This window comes from Monodelphis domestica, chromosome 3 (genome assembly GCF_027887165.1).
Source record: "Monodelphis domestica isolate mMonDom1 chromosome 3, mMonDom1.pri, whole genome shotgun sequence".
NCBI classification, from domain to species: domain Eukaryota; kingdom Metazoa; phylum Chordata; class Mammalia; order Didelphimorphia; family Didelphidae; genus Monodelphis; species Monodelphis domestica.
The window spans coordinates 199319580-199325767 of record NC_077229.1 but is presented as its reverse complement, the minus strand read 5'-3'; the positions used below and the strand labels follow the sequence as shown (position 1 = coordinate 199325767).

Below are 6188 nucleotides of genomic sequence, written 5' to 3'. Positions count from 1 at the left end.
TTCTCCTTTCCTCCTAAATATATTTCTTCTCCTAAAACTATCAGAAAAAAGCACAACCACACCCTGGTCTTCTGCATGTATACTTTTCCTCCCTTTATGACTCTTTTTTAAAATGTTAATTTTTATGTTTTATTTTTATATTACATATATTTACAAATTACAGCTCTCTTCACGAAAGGGCTCTTGTAACAAAACAGCCAAATAAAACTCACAATACAGTGACCTGTGCTGAAAGTATATGCAACATTTCACATCTGTAGCTTCTACCTCTCTATTTTAAAAAATTAACAAGGGGCAGCTGGGTAGCTCAGTGGATTGAGAGCCAGTCCTAGAGACGGGAGGTCCTAGATTCAAATCTGACCTCAAACACTTCCCAGCTGTGTGACCCTGGGCAAGTCACTTGATCCCCTTTGTCTAGCCCTTGCCACTCTTCTGCCTTGGAGCCAATACACAGTATTGACTCCAAGACAGAAGGTAAGGGTTTAAAAAAAATTTTTAACAAAAATCTATTGAGCAAAAGTAAAAGAAAAACAAATTTCTTGAAACAAAATATAGTCAATTAAGATATATATTAAGTCAATAACTATATACAAAAAATCCATGTTTCTTTGTCTGTACCATAAATCCATCCCCTCTCTTTAATAATATGTTTTCTCTTTGGTCCTCTGGAATTATGAATGGACATCATATTGATAATAGTTCTTGTATCTTTCATCTTTAAGGTTTTGTTTTATTCCCTAGGTTCTACTCATTTTGTTCATCAATTTAAAAAATTTTTGACAATTGTCTATTTTTATAATATTGATGTGAGTGCTCGCTTTGGCAGCACATATACTAAAATTGGAACAATACAGAGAAGATTAGCATGGCCCCTGCGCAAGGATGACACACAAATTCATGAAGTGTTCCATATTTTGCCCAATTATATGGCAATAAATACACCAATTTAGGTGATATGGATGAATATATACAAAAATACAAACTGCCTAGACTAACAGAAGAAGAAACAGAATTCTTAAACAATCCCATATCAGAAAATGAAATCCAACAAGCCATCAAAGAACTTCCTAAGAAAAAATCCCCAGGGCCTGACGGATTCACCAGTGAATTCTATCAAACATTCAAAGAACAGCTAACTCCAATACTATACAAACTATTTGACATAATTAGCAAAGAGGGAGTTCTACCAAACTCCTTTTAGACACAAACATGGTACTGATTCCAAAACCAGGCAGGTCAAAAACAGAGAAAGAAAACTATAGACCAATCTCCCTAATGAATATAGATGCAAAAATCTTAAATAAGATACTAGCAAAAAGACTCCAGCAAGTGATCAGAAGGGTCATCCACCATGATCAAGTAGGATTTATCCCAGGGATGCAGGGCTGGTTCAATATTAGGAAAACCATCCACATAATTGACCACATCAACAAGCAAACCAACAAGAACCATATGATTATCTCAATAGACGCAGAAAAAGCCTTTGATAAAATACAACACCCATTCCTATTAAAAACACTAGAAAGCATAGGAATAAAAGGGTCGTTCCTAAAAATAATAAACAGTATATATCTAAAACCATCAGCTAATATCATCTGCAATGGGGATGAACTAGAAGCCTTCCCAATAAGATCAGGAGTGAAACAAGGATGCCCATTATCACCTCTATTATTTGACATTGTATTAGAAACACTAGCAGTAGCAATTAAAGAAGAAAAAGAAATTGAAGGCATCAAAATAGGCAAGAAGGAGACCAAGCTATCACTCTTTGCAGATGACATGATGGTCTACTTAAAGAATCCTAGAGATTCAACCAAAAAGCTAGTCAACAACTTTAGCAAAGTTGCAGGATACAAAATAAACCCACATAAGTAATCAGCATTTCTATATATCTCCAACACAGCTCAGCAGCAAAAACTAGAAAGAGAAATCCCATTCAAAATCACCTTAGACAAAATAAAATACCTAGGAATCTACCTCCAGAGACAAACACAGGAACTATATGAACACAACTACAAAACACTCTCCACACAACTAAAACTAGACTTGAGCAATTGGAAAAACATTAACTGCTCATGAATAGGACGAGCCAATATAATAAAAATGAACATCCTACCCAAACTTATTTATCTATTTAGTGCCATACCCATTGAACTACCAAAAAATTTCTTTACTGATTTAGAAAAAACCATATCAAAGTTCATTTGGAATAACAAAAAAATCAAGGATATCCCAGGAAATAATGAAAAAAAAACATAAATGTTGGGGGCCTTGTAGTCCCAGACCTTAAACTATATTACAAAGCAGTAGTCATCAAAACAATTTGGTACTGGCTAAGAGACAGAAAGGAGGATCAGTGGAATAGACTGGGGGCAAGAGACCTCAACAAGACAGTATACGATAAACCCAAAGATCCCAGCTTTTGGGACAAAAATCCACTATTCGATAAAAACTGCTGGGAAAATTGGAAGACAGTGTGGGAGAGACTAGGAATAGATCAACACCTCACACCCTACACCAAGATAAATTCAAAATGGGTGAATGACTTAAACATAAAGAAGGAAACCATAAGTAAATTGGGTAAACACAGAATAGTATACATGTCAGACCTTTGGGAGGGGAAAGACTTTAAAACCAAGCAAGACATAGAAAGAATCACAAAATGTAAAATAAATAATTTTGACTACATCAAATTAAAAAGCTTTTGTACAAACAAAACCAATGTAACTAAAACAAGAAGAGAAACAACAAATTGGGAAAAAATCTTCATAGAAACACTGACAAAGGTTTAATTACTCAAATTTACAAAGAGCTAAATCAATTGTACAAAAAATCAAGCCATTCTCCAATTGATAAATGGGCAAGGGACATGGATAGGCAGTTTTCAGATAAAGAAATCAAAACTATTAATAAGCACATGAAGAAGTGCTCTAAATCTCTTATAATCAGAGAGATACAAATCAAAACAACTCTGAGGTATCACCTCACACCTAGCAGATTGGCTAACATGATAGCAAAGGAAAGTAATGAATGCTGGAGGGGATGTGGCAAAGTAGGGACATTAATTCATTGCTGGTGGAGTTGTGAACTGATCCAACCATTCTGGAGGGCAATTTGGAACTATGCCCAAAGGGCGATAAAAGAATGTCTACCCTTTGATCCAGCCATAGCACTGCTGGGTCTGTACCCCAAAGAGATAATGGACAAAAAGACTTGTACAAAAATATTCATAGCTGCGCTCTTTGTGGTGGCCAAAAACTGGAAAACGAGGGGATGCCCATCAATTGGGGAATGGCTGAGCAAATTGTGGTATATGTTGGTGATGGAATACTATTGTGCTAAAAGGAATAATAAAGTGGAGGAATTCCATGGAGACTGGAACGACCTCCAGGAAGTAATGCAGAGCGAGAGGAGCAGAACCAGGAGAATATTGTACACAGAGACTAATACACTGTGGTATAATCGAACATAATGGACTTCTCCATTAGTGGCAGTGTAATGTCCCTGAACAATCTGCAGGGATCTAGGAGAAAAAACACTATTCATAAGCAGAGGATAAACTGTGGGAGTAGAAACACCGAGGAAAAGCAACTGCCTGACTACAGTGGTTGAGGGGACATGACAGAGGAAAGACTCTAAACAAACACTCTAATGCAAATATTAACAACATGGCAATGGGTTCCAATCAAGAACACATTTGATACCCAGTGGAATCACGCATCGGCTATGGGGGTTGGAGGGAGGAAAAGAAAATGATCTTTGTCTTTAATGAATAATGCTTGGAAATGATCAAATAAAATATTATAAAATTTTAAAAAATAAAATTAAAAAAATAATAATATTGATGTGATAGCATAAATGTTCTGATTCTGTTTCACTTGAAAGCAGTTTATATGAGTCCTTCTAGGTTCTTTTTTTACACCTTCTATCTTAGAATCAATACTGAGTAGTAGTTCCAAAGCAGAAGAGAAGTAAGGGCTAATTGAGTTTAGGTGACTTGCCCAGAGCCAGGAAGAATCTGAGATCAGATCTGAACCCAGGACCTCCCATCTCTAGGCTTGGGTCTCTATCCACTGAGCTACCTAGCTGTCCCTCCATGTCTTTTTGAAATCATCTATTTTCCCATTTCTTACAACACAATAGTACTCTAACACATCACATGATATTACTTCATACTACCTCACATCCCATCCAGAGGCAGCTATCAGCACAATGTATAGAGTACTGGGCCTAGAGCAAGGAAGACTCATCTTTGGTAGTTCAAATCTTGCTTCAAATACTTCCTAGATGTGTAATCTTGCACAGGTCACTTAACAGAGCTCTATCTGCCTCTATTTCCTCAACTATAAAAAATAGAGATAATAATAGCACCTACTTCCCAAGGTTATTATGAGGATCAAATGAGAAAATATTTATTAAAAAATATATGGCATTATATAGAGGGTTCTCTGTAAATATTTATTTCCTCTCTCCATATATCACATTCACATACTATGACTAATCAACCATTACCAATTGATGGCCATACTCTTAGTTTCCAGCATTTTTGCTAACACTAAAAGAGCTACTATCAATATTTTTATACATATAGGATATTTTCCTCTTTCTTTTATGTCTTTCCACAATCCCAAATTGCTTTCTAGAATTGTTATACCCAATCACAGATCCACCAATTACGTAGCAATGTGTCTTTTTTCCTATAGCCCCTGTAACATTTAGCATTTTCCCTTTTTGTCATCTTTGTCATTCTGATAAGATTTTTGAGGTGGAATCTCAAAACTGCTTTCATTTGCATTTCTATAATTATTTGTTAATACATTTAATTTCTTTTATACTATTGTCCAGTTTTCTCAACTGTTTTTGTCAAGTAGTGACTCCTAATCCCAGTAACTGAAGTCTTTGTGTTTTGTTTTTATTGAATACTAGGGTATATAAATTATATTTTAATATAATAATAATTTGATATAAAGGATAATTTAATCAAGCAACTTCAGTTTATATTCATTGTTTTTTTCTTTTTTTTAAATTTTAAACATTATTTTATTTGGTCATTTCCAAACATTATTCACTGGAAACAAAGATCATTTTCTTTTCCTCCCCGCCCCCCCTCCCACCACCTTTCCCTCTCCCATAGCCAATGCACGATTCCACTGGTTATCACATATGTTCTTGACTCAAACCCATTTCCCTATTGTTGGTATTTGCATTAGAGTGTTCATTTACAGTCTCTCCTCAGTCATATTCCCTCAACCCCTGTAGTCAAGCAGTTGCTTTTCATCGGTGTTTTTACTCCTACAATTTATCCTCTGCTTGTGGGTAGTATTTTTTAGATCCCTGCAGATTGTCCAGGGACATTGCATTGCCACTAATGGAGAAGTCCATCACCTTCGATTGTACCACAATGTATCAGTCTCTGTGTACAATGTTTTCCTGGTTCTGCTCCTTTCGCTCTGCATCACTTCCTGGAGGTTGTTCCAGTCTCCATAGAATTCCTCCACTTTATTATTCCTTTTAGCACAATAGTATTCCATCACCAACACCTACCACAATTTGTTCAGCCATTCCCCAATTGATGGGCATCCCCTCATTTTCCAATTTTTTGCCAACACAAAGAGTGCAGCTATGAATATTCTTGTACAAGTCTTTTTCCTTATAATCTCTTTGGGGTACAAACCCAGCAGTGCTATGGTTGGATCAAAGGGCAGACAGTCTTTTATCACCCTTTGGGCATAGTTCCAAATTGCCCTCCAGAATGGCTGGATCAATTCACAACTCCACCAGCAATGAATTAGTGTTCCTACTTTGCCACATCCCCTCCAGCATTCATTACTTTCCATAGTTATCATGTTAGCCATTCTGCTAGGTGTGAGGTGATACCTTAGAGTTGTTTTGATTTGTATCTCTGTGATTATAAGAGATGTAGAGCACTTTTTCATGCGCTTATTAATAGTTTTGATTTCTTTGGCTGAGAACTGCCTGTTCATGTCCCTTGCCCATTTATCAATTGGAGAATGGCTTGATTTTTTGTACAATTGATTTAGGTCTTTGTAAATTTGAGTAATTAAACCTTAGTCAGAGGTTTTTATGAAGATTGTTTCCCAATTTGTTGCTACCCTTCTGATTTTAGTTACATTGGTTTTGTTTGTACAAAAACTTTTTAATTTGATGAATTCCAGATTATTTATTTT

At 35.9% G+C, this 6188-nt stretch overlaps 1 non-coding gene across 1 annotated transcript; it reads left to right on the top strand.

The window, feature by feature from the left end:
• The first annotated feature begins 810 nt into the window (after positions 1 to 810).
• On the top strand, positions 811 to 917 carry LOC130458709 (U6 spliceosomal RNA). The gene has a single exon (XR_008918098.1). It is a non-coding gene; the product is annotated as a U6 spliceosomal RNA (small nuclear RNA).
• Positions 918 to 6188: the final 5271 nt, after the last annotated feature.